Source organism: Hyperolius riggenbachi, chromosome 6, assembly GCF_040937935.1.
Source record: "Hyperolius riggenbachi isolate aHypRig1 chromosome 6, aHypRig1.pri, whole genome shotgun sequence".
In the NCBI taxonomy this organism is placed as follows: Eukaryota; Metazoa; Chordata; class Amphibia; order Anura; family Hyperoliidae; genus Hyperolius; species Hyperolius riggenbachi.
The window spans coordinates 68,145,633-68,168,902 of record NC_090651.1 but is presented as its reverse complement, the minus strand read 5'-3'; the positions used below and the strand labels follow the sequence as shown (position 1 = coordinate 68,168,902).

General features: G+C 43.1%; 1 long non-coding RNA gene across 1 annotated transcript in view; it reads left to right on the top strand.

Annotated features, from left to right (window-relative positions):
* LOC137522452 (uncharacterized) overlaps window positions 1-19,682 on the top strand; it is a 134,577-nt gene extending 114,895 nt beyond the window's left edge. The window contains exon 3 of the long non-coding RNA XR_011022299.1: window positions 19,463-19,682. This is a non-coding gene — a long non-coding RNA (uncharacterized lncRNA). The remainder of the gene's footprint in view (window positions 1-19,462) is intronic.
* The last annotated feature ends 3,588 nt before the right edge of the window (window positions 19,683-23,270 follow it).

Below are 23,270 nucleotides of genomic sequence, written 5' to 3'. Positions count from 1 at the left end.
AACAGTCAAAAGTATTTCATAAAGATATGAATGCATATATGAATGGAAAAATAAACATATGGAACAGAAAACTAAGTTATACGTTAAAAAAAAGCATCTGTATCCCAGCTTGGATGTAAGCCGGAAGGCATTCTGAATTTAAGCTGAAATATCTAGAACACTTCTTGTTCCAAGAGCTTTCTACGCCAATCTACTCCTCCCAACAAGACCCCGGACCCCCTCCATTCTGTAAACAGGGGAACCATAGGGAAATCTCTGCCTAAAGGCATGTTCCTGTTAAGAATGTTTTAGGTAAAAAGTTTTATTTATATTCCTTTAAATATTTGATGTATTTTCTCTTTATTGAATGTCATTTTTAATGTTTAACAATTTATTTGAATATTGTAATGTTTTTTGTCTAGAGAGAAGGAGCAGGGAAGTATTAACTGAAGTTCTGTAATCAGACCTAGAGATAGGCTGCAGCTGTTCCTGTGTATTTCTTCTGATATATGAGGACAGATGTCATAGCCAAAGGGGGGAGGGGGGGGGATTACAGCTGCTCGGAATCCCCCCTCAGACCAGGGTCGGTGCAGTGTCTGGGGACAGGCACAAGTTGAGACATCAGAATATCTGCATCATCAAGTTGAGACTCTCCAGAATATCTGCATCATCCTGCAGCTCACAGCACTGCCCCCTTTCCCAGCTTCAGTTGACTTTGGATGGAGCAGCAGCATGTGTACAGAGCATGGAGCAGTAGTGTGTGTATAGAGCATGGAGCAGCTCTGGGGAACTTAATAAAGCACAGAGTCAGATATGACAACAGCCCTGTGGCCTGCTGTGTGAATGCTTCACTTTCCCCTTCATTTGCAATGTCAGCTGTCCTCATTATTATCTGTATCCAAACTGCTCCTGATCGATCGGGAGCAGGCCAGAAATGTTGGAAATAATCATCAGATCCTGTCTGTCAGACGGGAAATTGCATTATGTGTACCCAGCATGATGTCCTAGAATATTATCATACTGTATTGTGCCTGGCTTTGGGAGACCTTTCAGGAATCTCCCCATCGAATATCCTGGGTTTGCCCCTGGATGTGTGCTGAGCCACTGGCCCCTGTTGTTGTGGGGACACCATGCTCCCCCCCCCCCCCCCCCCCAAATGTCACTCCCTCACTCTGTTACTTGACAGAATGTGTTGAAACATATGTAATAATTTTTTTTTCAATATTCAGAATAACTAAATGTAACCAAATGGGGCTGTGTATGACGGACTGAGCGGCGGTAGAGATGAGCGTAATGGAGTAATTACGATTTCGCGAAATTTCGCGTAATTAGTGTAATTACGTTTATGGCCGTAAGTACATAATCGTAATGAAGAAGGATTTCGCGAAATTTCGCGTAAGCGTAATTTTCGCGTAATTTTCGCATTGCAATGGCTATTACGAAATTAATGCGTATGGTCATGCTCCCGAAGCGAAAAAGTTGACGCATGTATCAATGTTAGGTAGCCGCCGACTTTAAGGGTTAATAGCAAAGCCCCCTTAAATGCTAAGAGCCTCAAATTTGGAGAATATATTAAGGAGATCAGGAGGAATAAGAGGAAAAATTTTTTTTTCAAAAAGACCTTATAGTTTTTGAGAAAATCGATGTTAAAGTTTCAAAGGAAAAATGTAAACATTTAAAAACCCGCCGACTTTAACGGTTAATAGCAAAGCCTGCTTAAAGTGTAGGAACACCAAATTCCCAGGGTATATTAAGGGGAACAGTGGGAATAAGAGGAAAAATTTTTTTTTCAAAAAGACCTTATAGTTTTTGAGAAAATCGATTTTTAAGTTTCAAGGGCGAAAATGTCTTTTAAATGCAGAAAATGTCATTTTTTTTTGCACAGGTAACAATAGTGTATTATTTTCATAGATTCCCCCAAGTGGGAAGAGTTTTACTTACTTCGTTCTGAGTGTGGGAAATATAAAAAAAAAACGACGTGGGGTCCCCCCTCCCAGACCTCTTTAACCCCTTGTCCCCCATGCAGGCTGGGATAGCCAGAATGCGGAGCACCGGCCGCGTGGGGCTCCGCACCCTGACTATACCAGCCCGCATGGTCCATGGATTGGGGGGTCTCGGAAGGGGAGGGGCAGCCAAGCTTTCCCCTCCCCCTCCGAGCCCTTGTCCAATCCAAGGACAAGGGGCTCTTCTCCACCTCCGATTGGCGGTGGAGGTGGAGGCCGCGATTTCCTGGGGGGGAGGTTCATGGTGGAATCTGGGAGTCCCCTTTGAAAAGGGGTCCCCCAGATGCCCACCCCCCCTCCCAGGAGAAATGAGTATAGAGGTACTTGTACCCCTTACCCATTTCCTTTAAGAGTTAAAAGTAAATAAACACACAAACACTTAGAAAAAGTATTTTAATTGAACAAAAAACATAACCACGAAAAAAGTCCTTTAATATTCTTAATTAACCATTAATACTTACCTGTCCCTTTAAATAAATGATCCCTCGAAATAGCCTCGGAAATGTTCTATCAGTTACAATGTAACAAAGTTATTACAATGTAACAACTTTGTTACATTGTAACTACGCCGCACCCGACGTCACTCGCCGCCGCCGCATACGTGTCTGCGCTGCACACATTCCCGACAGAGCTCTGAGCTATATAGCTCAGAGCTCTGAGAAGCATCTTTGTATTTTGGTTCCAAGGAGCCCCATTGGTCCTTAGCAGACCAATGGGGTTCCTTCAAATCAAAAGGAACCCCATTGGTCTGCTAAGGACCAATGGGGCTCCTTGGAGCCAAAATACAAAGATGCTTCTCAGAGCTCTGAGCTATATAGCTCAGAGCTCTGTCGGGTCCGTGCAGGACGCTAAGTCCCCGCAGCTCCCGCTGTCCACCCCGCCCACATCTGTCACCCACATGTCACCCACATGTGGGTGACATGTGGGTGACATGTGGGAGAGGCGGGGAGGGCAGCGGGAGCTGCGGGGACTTAGCGTCCTGCACGGACCCGACAGAGCTCTGAGCTATATAGCTCAGAGCTCTGAGAAGCATCTTTGTATTTGTACTATTTGGGCTCCAAGGAGCCCCATTGGTCCTTAGCAGACCAATGGGGCTCCTTTTGATTTGAAGGAATCCCATTGGTCTGCTAAGGACCAATGGGGCTCCTTGGAGCCAAAATACAAAGATGCTTCTCAGAGCTCTGAGCTATATAGCTCAGAGCTCTGTCGGGAATGTGTGCAGCGCAGACGCGTATGCGGCGGTGGCGAGTGACGTCGGGTGCGGCGTAGTTACAATGTAACAAAGTTGTTACATTGTAATAACTTTGTTACATTGTAACTGATAGAACATTTCCGAGGCTATTTCGAGGGATCATTTATTTAAAGGGACAGGTAAGTATTAATGGTTAATTAAGAATATTAAAGGACTTTTTTCGTGGTTATGTTTTTTGTTCAATTAAAATACTTTTTCTAAGTGTTTGTGTGTTTATTTACTTTTAACTCTTAAAGGAAATGGGTAAGGGGTACAAGTACCTCTATACTCATTTCTCCTGGGAGGGGGGGTGGGCATCTGGGGGACCCCTTTTTAAAGGGGACTCCCAGATTCCACCATGAACCTCCCCCCCAGGAAATCGCGGCCTCCACCTCCACCGCCCATCGGAGGTGGAGAAGAGCCCCTTGTCCTTGGATTGGACAAGGGCTCGGAGGGGGAGGGGAAAGCTTGGCTGCCCCTCCCCTTCCGAGACCCCCCAATCCATGGACCATGCGGGCTGGTATAGTCAGGGTGTGGAGCCCCACGCGGCCGGTGCTCCGCATTCTGGCTATCCCAGCCTGCATGGGGGACAAGGGGTTAAAGAGGTCTGGGAGGGGGGACCCCACGTCGTTTTTTTTTAATATTTCCCACACTCAGAACGAAGTAGGTAAAACTCTTCCCACTTAGGGGAATCTATGAAAATAATATACTATTGTTACCTGTGCAAAAAAACTGACATTTTCTGCATTTAAAAGACATTTTCGCCCTTGAAACTTAAAAATCGATTTTCTCAAAAACCATAAGGTCTTTTTGAAAAAAAAATTTTTCCTCTTATTCCCACTGATCCCCTTAATATACCCTGGGAATTTGGTGTTCCTAAACTTTAAGCAGGCTTTGCTATTAACCGTTAAAGTCGGCGGGTTTTTAAATGTTTACATTTTTCCTTTGAAACTTTAACATCGATTTTCTCAAAAACTATAAGGTCTTTTTGAAAAAAAATTTTTTCCTCTTATTCCTCCTGATCTCCTTAATATATTCTCCAAATTTGAGGCTCTTAGCATTTAAGGGGGCTTTGCTATTAACCCTTAAAATCGGCGGCTTTTTTATATTATACGGAGCGTTACGGTTTAACGCGAAATTACGGTAGCGTTTAATGCGAAATTACGGCATGAACGAAACGCGAAATTACGCGTTGAAAATTACGCTTACGGTATTTTCAATTACGATTTTAATGGCAATTACGCTACTGTAATTTCGCATCGTAATCGCAAATTTCGCATGCATAATTTTAGTAATGCGAAATTACGAAAATTTCAGCTCAACTCTAAGCGGCGGCAATCGGCGACGTTTTATGTCACAATGGCGATTGAAATGGTCGAAGTGGACATGGCAACTAGCTTAGTAAGAATGGACAAAGTCCGTTCTCATAGGCTTTCATTGCACACATTTTCCCGTTCGATCTGGTGTTCCACTTGCGTTGTGCAGCAAATGGATCCTATCCAGGGGCAGATCCTATTTTTAACATTAGGAACTGCTTCCTGCGCTAAGCAGAGCTTAACGGGTACGATTTTTAAGCAAGTGTGAACCAGCCCTAACATTTAGAGTCTGAACACATTTTTCAGTAGAGAGGGATTTAGTCCTAAAGAGTGGCTATCTGTCTTTACAAGAGACAGTTGGGCCTCGTTCACACTGGGAATCACAAAATGCTAGCACAATCACCTGTGCTTTGCAAAGCAATATTACAGCCATTTTTCACTGTACAGGAAAGCGATTTGGAGCGATTGCGTTTTGTGATTGTATAACATTGAAATGCTTTCGCACCAAAGTTGCAAAAAAATGCTGCAAGCTGCGCATTTGTGATTTCAACAAATCGCAAATCACCACTGATTGCTAAGGGCTCTTTTCCACCAGCAATCACCTACTGCAAACGCAAGCGATTGCGATTTTCCATCAATTGCGATTATCCATTTACATTTAAATACTGAAGTGCAATTGCACTTAAAATCGCTCTAAAAAGAAATTACTCTGCCCCCCAAAATAAACGAATCGCAAAAATGGAAAATACTTTCTGCAATTCCTATCTTAACTACTTAAGGACCACAGGCTTTCAGCCCCTTTGTGACCAGGTTATTTTTTACAATTCAGCACACTGCAGCTTTAAGGCTTTGCTGCACGGCGAATCAACTTAGCAAGCAAATGATTATGCCTTCCTTTTCTGCCTACCAACAGAGATTTCCGTTGGTGGGCTCTGATTGCTGCTGCCATTATTTATTTATTTTATTCATTTAATTGTCTTTTTTTTTAAAATAAAAAGGTCTATTTTTTGTATATTTCCCTCCCTCTCCCTTCCACCCCCCGAGGTCCGATCTGGGCAATCGCCTCTCATAAGCATCAGGGGATAGCGTGGTGAGACGCTCCAGAGGACAGGCAAGTGACAGGGCTTCATCTAACAGCTTGCCAGCAACAATCTGGCAAGCTGTTTATGGAGCGGAGCTCCATCACTCAAGCGGGGATGCGCAATCCGATCTGCAGCTACAGGACTTGACGCCAGTCAGCATTAGGTGGTCCTGTAGCTGCTACCCTTCCGCCGCCAATCAGCGTTAGGCGGTCGGGAGGAGGTTACAGTAGCAACCCTAGCAATTTAAAAATCACTAGCATTTTGCAATTTGGATCGAATCACACTCAGTGGAAAAGAGCCCTTAGTGTGAACACCGTTATGCACTTTACATTTCAGCAGCTACTGAAATCGCTAGTAAAATGCTCCAATGTGCCATGGTACTGCATTCAGGGCCGGGCCGAGGCAGAGGCAAGAGAGGCTCCAGCCTCAGGGCGCAGTGTAGGAGGGGTCGCACAACCCAGTCAGCTATCATTCCCCTATTGTGTTTGAAGCAGAGAGAAGTAAGAAAAAGGGCTACATCACAGTGACTGAAAGACAGATAACTAGATATTAAGGTGTTGGAATGGAGGGGGTGTTGGGGTCCCTGGGGTGCCTCTTAGTCTAGTAGCAATCAGTGTGTGACAGCTGGGGTGGGAGGGAATGAGGGGTGCACTTTGGTGTCTCAGCCTTGGGTGCTGGAGGACCTTGTCCCAGTTGTGACTGCATTTATCACTTGGAACACAAAGCTGTGCAGTAATGGACAGGGATCACATAGTGCACTACCAAAGTTACATGGTGGATACACATGCTTATGCACACCCATGATCCATTCTTGTCCTGAACGGAATGCAGCCTTAGTAAATCAGGCCTTATGTCACATGATTAAACCAAGCTTATATATCACCCATGACCCAGTGGACAATGAGCTGAGGTCTAATACACAAACATCCATAACTGTGATCCTCTTTCCTGCCTCCCGCAGGCAGGATGAATGTGGCTATCCACACAGCATGGCAATCACTTCCATTATCTTCTCACTCATTACAGTAATTGATTATAACGAAGTCGTCATTTTATAGGCAGTGGGGGAGCTGTTTAGAGGTGAAAATCCGCTTCTTCATAGTTATTGTACAGCCTGAGCACCTAAATCATTCAGTGAGGTCCCATCACAGTGAAATATCTCCTGCAGCACTATAGATATGCAGATTAGAAGTTTAAAACTCTGTGCCTAACCTTGCAATAAAAACTGCATACATTAAAAGGACTCAGCTCAGCTACCAAAGATTATGTTTGCTTCGTGAGCAACTTCAGACAAGGAGCAGAATCTGTGATCTGCTAGTGCTACACTGGAAACATTGGGCTGGAGGAGAGGGGGCGGAGTACAAAAATACAGCATTGTTGTACAGTACTATAGATAGTCTGTAATGGGAAATAACCTGCAACACAAACCTAAGTGATGTCACTGCAAAGGAAGGATTGCTGAAAAGCTTGTAACTAGTTAACGTTTATCACGTGGACATGACCATAGTCAGAATCTTTTTTTTTTTTTTTTTTTTACTTTTAGGCCTCCTTCACAGTGCGAAGTTAAAGTCGCACGTTAGAAAATGTTCCAACGCAGACTAACGCACAACAATGCAAAGTCTGTGCGACATTCACAGTGCACGCGTTGTGTTGTGTGTAACGTGTAGCAATATTTAGAAGGTGCTGCATGCTGTGTTGTGCGATTTTAACGTCGTATCAAACGCACCTTCCCACTGTGAAAGAGGCCTTAAAGTGGACCTGAACTCTTGCACAGGACAGAAGGAAAACAGGGAAAAATTCCCCCTGTATGTATTTAGAGAGTTTACTTTTTCTAATCGCCCTCATCTATCAACAACTGTGTTTTAATCTCTCAGCTGTGTCAGCACAGGAATCTCGGCAGCTTTGGCAGAGCAGCTACTTTGTAAATACAGGAGGATGTTAACCCTATGTCTCTCTGTCCCCTTGATTAATTTCAATGTCCTTTCTGTACTTTGGTACCCAAAACTCTATTGTATACTCCAGGTGTGGCCTCACAATTGATTTATACAGAGGGAGTAGTAAACCAGCATCTCAAGAATTTAATTCTTGTTTTATGCATCCCAGAATTTTATTTGACTTAGCTACCGCTGCTTGGCACTGTGTATGGTTATGGATTGATTTGGGCCCGTTTCCACTAACATGAATTCGCACACCCAATACAACTTAATTAGCCTGTTTCTACTTGTCAGAAAAACAGAGTGTTTTTCTGTGCAGGAAAAATCTGCACAGCAGAGCCATCAGAATTCACACACCGCGTACGTTTTCGCCTAAAATCAATGTAAAGCACACAGGCACTGACATGGTTAAATTCGCATACTTAAAAAAACTGCAAAAATGCAGAATTCACACATCGCGCTAAAATTCGCATCCACATGCAAATTAGTTTTCGCATTTTCCACAACAAATTTGTGCCGCACAAGTGGAAACGGGCCCTTCAATTAGCCAGTGGTAGAATTTTAAGAATATCATGGATCATATTTTAACTCCAGTGATGAGCGAAAATGCCAATATTCTTTTCACATTCATTTTCACAAAAATAATGTTAAATTTGATTTTCAAGCGAAAATGCCATTGAAAATCATTTTGTAAAAAGTTTGTGATTTTTAGCAAATATTCAAGGTAAAAATACACTTTTTTGTGTTTTTGAGAATTTATGCCATATTGCGAAAATACAATGTATTCCTGCAAATATTTTCTTGAAATTGAAAATAGCATTTTCGATGCAAGAATGAATTTGTCAAAAATTCACAACTAACACTGTTTAACTCCTGGAAGTACTACGCCAGAGAGCTAGCTTCCTGACCAGCCCTTTCATGTATGGTTAGGTAGGTAGGTCCATTGACCTACTAATTGTGGGTAACCACAGTTACACACTTAATTTTAAATTATCTAAAAAACGAAATACCTTGTTTTAAGAAGGAAAACCACACAAAGTATTGCATATTTAGTAGGAGGGCTTTTTGGTCTCTTTTTGTCCCCTATACTTTCCTAGTAGTTTTGGGTCAGCCCGAGGGTTGGGTAGTCTGTTGTTCTGGTCAAAGCCCAACCCCCAAAGCTAAATTAATACCTGCCATGCACTGAGGAGGACCACCAGCCCGAAACAGGCTGTCTTCATAATGAGGTTGATGAGGCTCTGTAAAATTTAAAGCTATAGGCTTGCTATACATCAGTGGTTCTGGATGTAAGCCTGGCTTCAGGGGCATAAAGAGATCATTTGCATATTCAGTAGTGGTGCATTGTGGGTAACCACAGTTACACACTTAAATCTGAATAATCGCAAATACATATTTTTCACTAGAAGACACTACTTTTTTTTCTTTCTTTTTTTTACCACACTTGATTTTTTTTTTTTTTTTGCTCATGTTTGTCACAGGTTTGCTGCTTTTAATACCAATCATGTTCATGGCATGCTTTTTCCCCCCATGCTGGCAACATTACAAATTCAGCATACAGAGATCTACATTAGGGAACCTGTCATAGGAGACCTAGCTATAGACAGCACAAACTTATATCACATTTATAGAGCGGAGGCTCTGCCGCTGGGGACAGCTCAGTTCAGACGTTTTTGGAGAAAACTGATGAATTGCACATTTCGGTGGTTAAGAGTGATAAGGCCGGGGCAATATCCATCTCCAGGGCGGAATGTATTGTGATATTCTGCACCTGAGCAGCCTCCGCATCCTATCAAGAATCTGATTATATCGGAGGGAAATATATTCTGCGAGAGAGTCTGCCCGATATTAGGCAATATAGGAAGCCGTAGAATGCCGCCTAGACACGAAATTTATGCGGGAAGCGGTGGCGCGGAGTGCGATGTCTGTTAGGAGCATATGTAATAAATGATTATGTGATGTGACTTAGAAAGTTTGCAGATTATGGCGCCGCAGAGTGCGTCTGGAGCGCTTTGCTGGAACACTGTTTATTAGAATTATTTTCTGTCATGCAAGTCTATTAGATGAGTTTTATAGCAGCCGTTTTGTAGAGGTAATGAATCGCTGTAGCACGGAGACCCCTTGTATTTAGTTGCTGTCGGAAATCCTTCGCCAGCCTGTTTTTTTGTTGATGAGAAGGCTGATTAGATCATTATTGCATCAACCGGACTGACGGCAATAGAATAAAAGCCAAGACGCTTGTGAGGGCAGCTCGGCTTATAAATATTTTAATCCAACACCAAATTGCCCTCTGATCAATAATGCTATTCTGATGTGTTACTTAATATGGATAGATCTGAGAACCACAGACTGCCTTTTGTTTACATGGCCCTTTTTTTTACCAGTCTTTTGTAAACTGTGCAAAAAAAAGGGGAGCAAAAGTGGATCTTTTAAAGAAATTAAGTTGCCACTACAGCCCCTGTTCAAAGAAAAATGTTATTAGCCTGCTGGTTTTCACCTCCCTGGATTATGTCATTTTGCAGGTGTCTAATAGACGTTAATGCAAATTATTGGTAATTGGGCATCCAGGCTGTGAGTTGGGCGCCCGATATGCGTAGTAGCAAATCAGCGAAAATGTTCAGCTACAAAGGGCACCTGATGTAGCCCATTATGCCAAATTCGGGCTACAAAGGGAGCCTGGTGTAGCCCATATGCCACTTTTAGCTACAAAGGGTGTCTGGTATAGCCCATATGCCAAATTTGCCTACAAAGAGTGCCTGGTGTAGCTGAAAAGCTAGTTTTAGTTTATAAAAAGGATGTTGTTATAGGCAAAATTTATTGGGCTATAAAAGGGCTGTGGATTTAGCCAAGAACAGTGATTATTACTATGACCTAACTTCTCCCTACTCTCACACAGAACCCTCCCCTGGTGGTACCTTACCCTAAGACCCCCCCCCCACACACACACACACACACACACATGCCTAATCCTAACCCTCACCCCCTGCACCCCCGAATCAAAAATATGGACTACAGAGGGGCGCCCTTTTGTAGTTGAATCAAAAACCTTGTAGCCAAAAGAAAACTCTGAAGCCCTTTTCACCACCTTGTAGCCCATATTTGCAGAAATAACATTGAAGTCTATGGAGGAGCCCTTTTAATACAGATGGCTCAGGAGCCCTTTTCAACTGATTCCAAATCAGCTATTAAATAAGGAAAAGTGATTGGAGCCGATCATCTACACATAGCAGTCGTTTGGGCACCAGGGCACTGGGATTAGTGTTAGGTAATACGAGAAAGAGGTTAGTGTTAGGCACTAAGAGGGGAGGGTTCATGTGAGAATGGGGCCAGGTTAGGCTGTAGAAAAACAACTTAAAGGAATACTGTAGGGGGGTCAGGGGAAAATGAGTTGAACTTACCCGGGGCTTCTAATGGTCCCCCACAGACATCCTGTGCACACACAGCCACTTACCGATGCTCCGGCCCCGCCTCCGATTCACTTCTGGAATTTCAGACTTTAAAGTCTGAAAACCCCTGCGCCTGCGTTGCCGTGTCCTCACTCCCACTGATGTCACCCGCCTCTTGTTTTTGTCTCCTGTGCCTTTCTTCCAGAGGGTGCTCAGACACTCACACCCCACCACGGCACTCAAACGCTGTGCAGCGACAAGCTGTATTGGAGTCATAAGATGTGATCTTGTAACTCCAATACAGCTCGTCGCTGCACAGCTTTTGAGTGTTGTCTCCTTCTTTATACTTTGTCCTGTACTCACAGAGGTGGTGTGCCTGCAGGGCACTGGTCACCAGCTGGCCAGATTATTTCCGGTTTTGCCCAAGGCATGGAGTTCTACTGTTTATTGCCACCCCCGTTAGCAGTATTCGACCTATCGGTCAAATACCATTCTGTGCCGCCGCGGGAGGCTTCGGAAACCCAAATGCTCCAAATAACAGGCAGCTCCATACTGCACCTGGACTGCACGCTCTCTCGCGCACTCCAGCTTGTGCCTGAGTGCTCCAGAAGACTTCCGAAGCCGTGGTGGGGATTCAAATGGGGGTGACGTCGCTGGAATAAAAGAGCTGCAACAGGAGCGGGAAGGCTCTATAGGACCCAGAGCCATCCCTTTCCATAGGTAAGTATCTGGGGTTTTTTGTTTTTTTATTTGCACTTTACATTGACTTTAAAGACATGGTTAATATTTTCTATTTTAAAGCGGTATAAAACCCTGACATAATATTCAATAAAAACATGTTTTCCTACTTTTTATATGCCATACGGTTATCATATTTGCTTTTGTGCATAAGTATTATTATTCATTTAGAAATTATATGTTCCCAAAGTACACTTTGAGAGCTGACTTTGCATTTTATTTATAACTGCTTTATTCATCTTCTAACGTAAGCAGAAATGCTTTCTGATTGTCTGACTGTTTTCAGGAGAGCCTGCAGTGTCAGAGAAGGGTTTGTTTACATTCCTCACTTGATACAATTAAATACAAGAGAACATTATCTACAGTTCGGATGCATCCAGCTTTGCTGGCAGGGAACTTCTAATTCCTGTGTGTAACCCTTTGAATGCTGTTCTAGTAAAAAAAAATTGCTAGTTGTATATAATATGTTGTAAATAATCTGTTAGAGCAAAGAAGAAATGCTGGGGTTCATTCCGCTTTAATATTAACCTAGTACTAGAGATGGAGAGGACGTTCATTGGGTATAATTGTTGCTTAGCTTTTATCTTCAGGTATTATTATTATTTTTGGGGTATTATTACTATTTTGATTTTGTCAGATGTGAACGCCTACTTGGCTATGCTATTGTGCAATATTTACTGCATTCTTCAAGGCAATCCCCCATGTGCCCATAAGGGGGTGAAGTTTGTTGCACGGGGATGCTGTACTCCAGCTGTGGACAGAGGCCATGGATAAATCAAGCAAGCCATTCTATTGTGCGGGGCGCTATCCTCTCTTTTAATAAATATCTTCCTGCAGTTTTACTTGTGTTTTGACTCCAGGAGACTCTGATATATAAATAATTCAGAGACTGAACGTCGTACTGCACAAATCTTGCAAGCCCAGATCCACCCTTAGATCCTATATGACGCTGTAAATAACGGAATTCTGCCATGGGTTACAGACAGATATGTAAATCCTGGCCAAATGCAATGTGTATGGGAAATGACTGAGTACTGTGTGTCCGCTAGACCATATATACTTAAAAGCTAATGTGTCACCAATTTGGACAAAAAAAAAATGAAATTAGGATGAAAAATGCACGATATGGGGATACTGATCAGCAGTTTCGAATATTGTGCAGATTACATTGAAAAGTGTGTGAGAGAGGGCCTCATATGGCAGGGATTGGAAACACTGGAGAAAAGAGGAGGGACATAAGGACCTATTTATAAAGAAGCGGTGATCTAACTGAAGGTTGCCTTTTTGAAGTCCAATTCCAGATCACCCCTTTAAAGCGGATCCAAGATGAAAAGCTAACTATAACAAGTAACTTGTCTATATATGTTATCTAAAGTTTAGATAGTTTACACAGCATATCTATTGGCAAACAGCTTCAACAGTTTATGATTATTTATTCCTGTGATACAATGAGGGCAGCCATGTTCTGTTTGTCACATTGTAGCAGGCTGAGGGCTGGAGATGCTATCAGCTTGCCTGTGTGTAATGTGACAAAGTCAGCCCCCTCTCCTCCTCCCTCCTCCCCTCTGCCTCTGAAATCAATGGCTATCACCTCCTCCTCCCCCTGCCTAGACTGAGCTCCTATAAGCTCTTTCTACTGTCTGAAAATGCCAAGGCACTGTGAAAAGCTGTTGTCGAGGCTTGTTTAGTTTATAGGGAATTAGAGTATTAAAACAAAACAAAAAAAGTATTTGGTCTGCGGAATGCTCTATAAACTATATTAAAGGAACACAATTATGCAATGAGTAAAAGTTTATCTCGGATCCACTTTAAAGCAAACCTGAAGCAAAAATAAACTTATGAGATAATGAATTGTATTTGTAGTACGGCTAAGAAATAGAACATTACTAGCAAAGAAAGAGTCTCATAATGTTTTCCAGTACAGCAACAGTTAAAAAACGTCAGCTGTTACCTATACAAAAGAGCTTCTCTGGGCTAATCGACCAACCTGGGTCAAATACAGTCCTGTTTTCTGAAGCACTTAAAGGAACACTATCAAACCAAGTGTTGTAACATGACAATGTACAAATAATATCTAAGTAAACATTTTCTACTTTTTATGTTAACTATCAGAGGCAAACGCTGTAATTCATTGTGTGTAGATTTTAGTTCAGTTGGAATGTCTCATTTGCAGAGGTGAAACTCTGCAGTTTGACATGCTAAGAAAGGTGTAATATTAAATCAGAATTATATGCAATGGCTCTGGTATCAGGTTTCACATACTATTACAAATGTTTATGTTGCACATAAGATTCACTTCCTCTGTTTTCTGCAGAGAGCTCTCAGAGACAGGCAGTGAGAGCTTCCTCTCACGTACAGGGTTAACAGATACAGTGTGAGGGAATTCCCCCTCCCTTCATGATGTAGTCTGTCAGATTTTGTCATCACTAAAGTGTGAAAGGAATTTGATCACAGTAAACAAAGCGACAAGCAGTCAAATGTATATACCCATACTTAACAGCACTATCTAAACTGAAAAAAACATGTTAATCGATAGTACTCCTTTAAAGGACAACTGAAGCGAGAGGGATATGGAGGATGCAATATTTATTTTACTTTTCACAATACCAGTTGAGTTGGAGGAAGCCCCAGGTATATGTATGTATATACAGTATATTTATATACACAGAATATATATATATATATATATATATATATATATATATATATATATATATATATATATATATATATATACAGTGGGATGCGAAAGTTTGGGCAACCTTGTTAATCGTCATGATTTTCCTGTATAAATCGTTGGTTGTTACGATAAAAAAAGTAATTTAAATATATCATATAGGAGACACACACAGTGATATTTGAGAAGTGAAATGAAGTTTATTGGATTTACAGAAAGTGGACAATAATTATTTAAATAAAATTAGGCAGGAGCATAAATTTGAACACTGTTGTCATTTTATTGATTCCAAAACCTTTAGAACGAATTATTGGAACTCAAATTGGGTTGGTAAGCTCAGTGACCCCTGACCTACATACATAGGTGAATCCAATTATGAGAAAATAATATTCAAGGGGGTCAATTGTAAGTTTCCCTCCTCTTAATTTTCTCTAAAGAGTAGTAACATTGGGGTCTCAAAACAACTCTCAAATGATTTGAAGACAAAGATTGTTCACCATCATGGTTTAGGGGAAGGATACAGAAAGCTGTCTCAGAGATTTCAGCTGTCTGTTTCCACAGTTAGGAACATATTGAGAAAATGGAAGACCACAGGCTCAGTTCAAGTTAAGGCTCGAAGTGGCAGACCCAAAAAAATATCGGATAAACAGAAGCGATGAATAGTGAGAACAGTCAGAGTCAACCCACAGACCAGCACCAAACACCTACAACATCATCTTGCTGCAGGTGGAGTCATTGTGCATCGTTCAACCATTCGGCGCACTTTACACAAGTAGATGCTGTATGCAGAGTGATGCAGAGGAAGCCTTTTTTCTGCCCACAGCACAAACAGAGCCGCTTGAGGTATGCTGAAGCAGGGGTCCCAAACGTTTCCCGGCCCGGGGACCACTTTCTGAGGGGGGGGGGGGGGTGTTTGTTGGGGGGGAGCGGGGGAGGGTGGACGTTGGGTGCGCGTCCTAGTGGACAGTGGAGTGGGTCACGGGGGGGGGGAGAGGAGGGGTTTGGTGAGGGTGTAGTGGCATAGCTAGCATAGTTGCCCCAGTATAGGGAGTTTAGTTGCCTCAGTATAGCTAGTATAGTGCCCCTATATAGCCAGTATAGTGCCCCAGTATAGCCGGTATAGTGCCCCAGTATAGCCAGTATAGTGCCCCAGTATAGCCAGTATAGTGCCCCAGTATAGCCAGTATAGTGCCCCAGTATAGTGCCCCAGTATAGCCAGTATAGTGCCCCAGTATAGCCAGTATAGTGACCCAGTATAGCTAGTATAGTGCCCCAGTATAGCCAGTATAGTGCCCCAGTATAGTGCCCCAGTATAGCCAGTATAGTGCTCCAGTATAGCCAGTATAGTGCCCCAGTATAGCCAGTATAGTGCCCCAGGATAGCGCCCCAGTATAGTGCCCCAGGATAGCTAGTATAGTGCCCCAGGATAGCCAGTATAGTGCCCCGTTATAGCCAGTATGGGTAGGTGGTGCCCCCCGCCCGTCCCCGCCGCTGTTATTACCTTAACAGTGGCCGCTCTCCCCTCTCCGGCACGTGTATTTATTCAAGCAGCGTATCTCCCGGCTGCTCTGTGTGTGATGCGGCAGGAAGCAGGGCAGCGGCTTCCTGTAGCGGTGATATGTATCGCCGTTACTATGGTAACCGAGCCCTGCTTCCTGCGCATCAAACACAGAGCAGCCGGGAGATACGCTGCTTGAATAAATACATGCGCTGGAGAGGGTAGAGCGGCCGCTGCTAAGGTAATAACAGCGGCGGCCACGGGGACGGGGGACGGGTGGGAGGGGGGGAAAGAGGACAGTCCTGCGGCCCAACTGGGAGCGTCCCGCGGACCACCAGTGGGCCGCGGACCACAGGTTGGGGATCCCCGTGCTAAAGCACATTTAGACAAGCCAGCTTCATTTTGGAATACGGTTCTGTGGACTGATGAAACTAAAATTGAGTTATTTGGGCATAACAAAGGACGTTATGCATGGAGGAAAAAAAACACAGCATTTCAAGAAAAACACCTGCTACCTACAGTAAAATATGGTGGTGGTTCCATCATGCTGTAGGGCCAGTGCAGGGACAGGGAATCTTGTCAAAGTGAGGGACACATGAATTCTACTCAGTATCAGCAGATTCTGGAGACCAATGTCCAGGAATCAGTGACAAAGCTGAAGCTGCACTGGGGCTGGATCTTTCAACAAGACAACGACCCTAAACACTGCCCAAAATCCACTAAAAGATAAAGAAGAAGGGGCGCTTTGAGTCTTCTACCAAAGTAATACAGCGCTGCTGCTGGGCAGGTCTCACCTGATTCAGATGTGGCTGGCACAGCGTACGCAGCCTCAGCACACTTGCGTCCCACTTGGCCGAGCCGGGGACCAGGCTCACACACGTAGGGACGCGTTTCACGAAGGCTCACCCTCCGCTTTATCAAGAACTTGATAAAGCGGAGGGTGAGCCTTCGTGAAACGCGTCGTTTTAATAAATTGTACATTCCCAGTACTTTTATCTTTGAATGCACCTCTTTTTTTCATCCATACTGCGGAGTTCCGTCCGCAGCAGCATATTGGATAGCCTACTTCTGTATATCGCTCCCCGGGTGAGCGTCCTGGTTTCCATCACTACAGACCCCGGAGGACGCCGGGACGTGACGTCACATCCGCCCCTACGTGTGTGAGCCTGGTCCCCGGCTCGGCCAAGTGGGACGCAAGTGTGCTGAGGCTGCGTACGCTGTGCCAGCCACATCTGAATCAGGTGAGACCTGCCCAGCAGCAGCGCTGTATTACTTTGGTAGAAGACTCAAAGCGCCCCTTCTTCTTTATCTTTTCTTTATAGTGGTTATACTGGGAGCAGCTGAGCATATTCGACAGGGGCCTGATCGCACCAAGGGGTGTCATCCACCACCCTCTCTTTGCTTGCAAAATCCACTAAGGCATTCATACAGAGGAACAAGCACAATGTTCTGGAATGGCCATCTCAGTTCCCAGACCTAAATATAATTGAAAATCTGTGGTGTAAGTTAAAGCGAGCTGTCCATGCTCGTAAGCCATCAAACCTGAATGAACTAGAGATGTTTTGTAAAGAGGAATGGTCCAAAATACCTTCAACCAGAATCCAGACTCTCACTGGAACCTACAGGAAGAGCTTTAGAGGCTGTAATTTCTGCAAAAGGAGGATCTACTAAATATTGATTTCACTTCTTTTTAAATTTATGCACCTGCCTAATTTTGTTTAAACAATTATTGCACACTTTCTGTAAATCCAATAAACTTCATTTCACTTCTCATATATCACAGTTTGTGTCTCCTATATGATATATTAAACTAACATTTTTTATCGTAACAACCAACGATTTATACAAGAAAATCATGACAACAACGTTGCCCAAACTTTTGCACCCCACTGTATATATATTGGGTTTTTTATGCCTATCCCTGGTGCTCTTTTTAGCACCAGGCAGGCGGTGACGTCTCCACAGATTTTTGAATCAATTCATGCTGAAATCGATTTAAAATTTGTGGCAGTGTGTGTGCAGCCAATAGATCCCTCTCTGATTAGATTCGATCAAAGAGGGATCTATCTAATGGTCGATCTGGTAGCCATCTATAAGTGTATGGCCACCTTTAATCAACAAGCTCTGAAAAGCTCTATTGCGTAGATAACAACTCAAGTATATTAACTCTTCCTGTACTGGAAAACAGAAAAGGGACTTGACATAATTTCTTAGTAGGGCTAGTATCATATGTGTATATGATTAACACATCATGCCACATGCCACTTCAGGTTCACTTTAATGCAGGCTTCCTTGAAATATGACATTTGAAAGCATTGGCCCTTTTTCTCGTTTTTTTCCTTTTGGAAGCTTCATTGGCAAAGCGTAGAATAATTACCGGGCAACTCATCGCGGTAATCAAGCAAAGTGTATCTCAGTGGGCCACTGCCAGACTGACGACAAAGCCCTGAGTGCTTCCTTAGCGTTCAGCCTGCATGTGTTTAAGTGCTGTTAATCAGTGGATATAGCTTGTTAATAGCCATATGCACTTACCCTCCTTTAGCGGGGACTTTTACCTGTCATTAAGAGCAGTTCAATTGGCTACAAAACTGCAGGATGTGCAATAGGCTGAATTTGTACTTAAGAAGGATCAGATATACAACTATGAGAGTGAGACAGCAAGGAATTTTACTAGATGCAATGTTGGATGCCTTTAAAGGGAATCTGAACCGGGTAAAATTATTGAAAATAAAACCACGATGTACCTGCAATTGCGTATTACATACTTACCTCACCCGCAGTTCCTCTCATAAGATCACCATTTTCTTCTAACAACGATTCCTTCCAGTTCTGACAAAATTTTGGCAGAACTGAAATATATCAGTTGCAGAAAGGACAACTGATGTGCAAGGTGATGTCCATGCTCCCCAATGGCTCAAATGGGTGACATTACAATTTAACAGTGTGCTGACCAGGACGTTGTTATGGGGTAATGGCCATTTTAAAAATGGGGGACAGAGAATTCCATTGATCACAGTGGACAAACAGGAGATGAGAAAGAGATTGATGAGTAAACTACACAGGAGATAAGTATGACATTTCTATGTTTTTATTTTGACTTTTAATTTTCAGTTCAGATTTGCTTTAACCATTGGATTAAAAAAACATACAAAAAAAAAGTCCTGTTAGGGAACAAGGCAGGCACCACACAAACAGGAGCACTGCCGGCAACAAGGAATATGAATTAAACCATAATCAGCTATGGACTTGATAATAAAGTGTCATGATAAAAGCTAATATCATAGGGATATAAAAAATAAAGTAATGGTCTAATCAAGGCTTGCTAGATTTTTTTCCCCTCTGTGCTGCCTGGGAATAAACACAAGGAACAGAACACATTTTTTTCCTCCCCACGATACAGACTGTAATACAGTGTCTGTTCTAATTTCACAGCAACACTTACAAGAGTAAATAGTTAATTGCGATCATCATAAAAAGGGAAAACTGTGCAGCGACAGGAACAATAGGGTCCATATATCAAGCTAAAAGCTTTGAGGCACACCAATTATTTTTTCAATTTTCTGCTTACTGTTGTGTCAGTCAAAGAAATTGGTTAATCAAACTTGTTATCGTGTAACGCAGATCATCAGCAGAGAAGACGCAACCTTGTTGTGGTGAACTTGACGAGGGTGACGCGACAGCATGGGAGGAGCGACACTCGGAATGGAGAGATTTCCAAAATCAACATTGCACAGTGATGGATGCACTGAATGCTGAGAGTTCTCCAAACAGAAGTGAAATGTATTTTGCATTTTGTGCTCAAGGGGAATTCATACAATTGTAAATTTGACAGGTGGAATAAAAATAGGTTGTTGATTGCAGAAGGCTGGCCTGGGATGATTGCCACAATGAAAAATCAAAAAACAGAAAAACAAATCAGGTGTTTGTGGAGAATACCGTTATAGGGCTAAACTGTTACTTTCTCTGAAGCCCGCAGAATAACTGCTCCCTTAAAGTGAACCTGAACTGAGTAAAATGATTTAAAGTAAACACATGATGTACTTGCAAATTAATATTACATACTTACCTCAGTAGTAGTTCCTCTCTGGAGTTCACCATTTTATTCTAACAACAATTCCTTTCAGTTCTGACATTTGTTATTATATCAGTTGCTGTCAGTTATATATCAGTTGCCATCAGTTATAACTGAAAGAACAACTGATGTGCAAGGTAATGTCCACATTTCCCTATGGCTCAAGTGGGCGATGTTACAGTTTAACAGATTGCTGACCCCCAAGCTATTATGGGGTCATCACCTTTTTTAAACTGGTGGACAGCAAATTCCATCAATCAGTGGATGAACAGCAGGATGCAGGAGAGGAAAAAGAGATTGATGAACAGGCTTTGCGGGTGGTAAGTATGACATGTGTATGTTAATTTGACTTTTGCTTTAAAGTAAACCTGCTGTGTCCCTCACATAAGCAAAGGTCTACACTATACAAAGTAATAAAATACTATAGATTGATTATCTCATAAAAATATTATACAACAGTTCCCAGATAGAAGTATGGAAAACGTACATCAATGTCTCCCTTATGATATGAATGCCATGTTTCCTCCAACTTCACGGTTTCCAGTGTTCCCAGAGCTAAAGAAGTTTTAGGTGGAATTTTAAAGAATGCCTGTCATAAGTGAGCGATGGAAGCTGTAGTCTTGGCCTTCCCTTAAAAGCACTTGAAAAGTCCAACTCATTAACTGATTCCTGCACAGAGCACAAGCAATATTTTTGGCATTTGCAGCAAGCAGACCCCTGTAGGGCTGAAACAAGCAGTTGAGCAACTTTCTATACAGGAAGTACAGAAAGACTGCTGGCACTGTGTAGTGGAGTAGCTGCTGGCACTGGCTTTCTGGAATTTTGAGCGGTGGTGGACTGTGAGCTTTGCATGTCACCACATTAGATACTGTTCGCACGTGCTGGTATCCAGGAACACACGTTTTGGAGCCTGAACATCCACATTCTGCACCAATTCAGCACCGGACAGCAGGATTGGGTGGGTTCCATTCAGCTCTGATACATCCACCTTCCAGCATGGAATCAGGAAGTATAAGAGCTGAATGAAACACAGTCCTGCTGTCCAGTACTGAAATGGTGCTGAATGCAGCTGTTTGAGTTTTAAAGAGACTCTGTAACAATTTTTTCAGCCTTAGTTCTTCTATCCTATAAGTTCCTATGCCTGTTCTAATCTGCTCTGGCTTACTGCAGTCTTTCCTAACTGCACTGTCTCTGTAATAAATCAATGTATCTTTCCTCTGTCCTGTTTGTCGGGCTAAAGCTTGATTGTGTGGAATGTGCAGGGCTGCTTGTGATTGGTAGAAGCGATACACACCCTCTGCAGGCCCCCTGCATACTGTGAATGACTCATACACTATGCTTAGCTGAGCCTATTAGAAGCTGGTTAGTTTGTTTGTAAACGCTGCCTAAAACTGTTAATTACAAGCCAGGATTGCAGCAGAGAGTGGCAGAAACAGCACAGAGGGGCACAGGAGAAAATAATGAATAGAATGGTATGCTTTTTATTGTAAGAATATTAGAGTACAGATTCTCTTTAAACTACGTGGTCCTGAATTTGAACACCAACACTACTGTTCGCAAAATCCAAGGATCCAAAATCTTGTCTACCCAAAGCTACCAAAACCGTAATAACTTTACTATTTTAACAGGCATAGATATATGCTCAAAAAGACTTTGGGTCTGATCCAGTCCACTTTTCCTCCTATGTTTTCTCCTAGGAGTGATTTTTTTCATCTTCTGTTCTGTTTAATTTAATAACTTTTCAGCAATCCACAATTTTAAAAAGTACCAACAAGTAGGTAAAAAGAATTGTCAAACTCATTCTAAACATGTTCTTGCTTGCAGGTGGCTTAAAGGGCATTTATAAGAAGTGAAAAATCTCCTAGGACAGGGGTGTTGAAAATTTTTAGGCCAAGGGCCATATTGCTGTTCTTCAAAGTGCTAGGGGACCGAACTAGCAAAATTGAACATTTTTTTTTTTTGCTGATTGCCATTAGGTTCACTATCCCTGCAATATTTTTCAAACTTTTCAAATGGAGATACGCCATGTACCATAGCGCAGTAGCAGCTGCTAATCGGTGGCTGCAACTGCTGCTGGCACAATGGCAGCTGCTAATCAGTGGCTGTAACTGCTGCTGGCACAGTGGCAGCTGCTAATCAGTGGCTGTAACTGCTGCTGGCACAGTGGCAGCTGCTAATCAGTGGCTGCTACTGCTACAGTGATGGCTGATAATCTAAAGGAGGAGGCAGAACGGCAACATAAGGTGGCCTCTGTATGTTGCTCCGCAGCTACAGCCTGCAGGCTGCATGGAATGAACAACTGTAGAGAGCTTTGGGGGCCAACAGAAAGGGCTCAATGGGCCACATTTGGCCCCAGAGCTGGACTTTGGACATGCCTGACCTAGGAGAACAAGCGAATTGGCCCTTTGTGTTCTTTGGATTACCTGTGGAAGCCTTAGGACCCTTTTGTACTAGCAATCACAATCACAATCGCTAAACACTAGAGATTGCTTTTTGTCACTTTATTTTTTTACGCAATTGCGATTTTGCATACGCAATGCAGTTGGATTGCAAAATTGTAGTAAAAATCGCTCCTGAACGTGATATCACTTTGGGCAAAGTCGAATCATGGTAAATACCCACCATTCCTATGTTAATTGTGAAACCCAGCGATTTAAAATGCGCTGTGCAGTGGAAAAGTGCCCTTAACAGACTTCATCATATCTCCCAAGGATCATTTCTATCTTCTGCCAATTCCTTACCAGGTTGTAAGATTTGGTGTCTCTGAATTTGCAGTATTCATTGGTAAAATGCTGATTAATGTGCCTATTGTGTGAGACAAGCCAAAAAGTAGTCCTGTTAAATATTTAATCAAGCTTAAAGAGACCCCGAGCAGCACACAGAATAAAATATTTCACATACCTGGGGCTTCCTCCAGCCCACCGTAGGCCGCGAGGTCCCCCGGCATCCTCCTAGTAGTGTTGGGCGAACAGTGTTCGCCACTGTTCGGGTTTTGCAGAACATCACCCTGTTCGGGTGATGTTCGAGTTCGGCCGAACACCTGACGGTGCTCGGCCAAACCGTTCGGCCACATGGCCGAACTAAGAGCGCATGGCCGAACGTTCCCCAAACGTTCGGCTAGCGCTGTGATTGGCCGAACGGGTCACGTGGTTCGGACCCGAACGCGCTCTGATTGGCCGAACTGTCACGTGGTTCGGGTAAATAAATACCCGAACCACGTCATATCTCTGCCATTTGTCTGTGGGTTTAGCTTTGGGTAGGCAGGCAGGGTAGTTCGCGCTCCAGCCACGCTAGCCAGGGTCCCCCCTGTCATTGTGTCGCTGCCTGCTGGGAATAGTAGTACACCGCTCGCTCAGC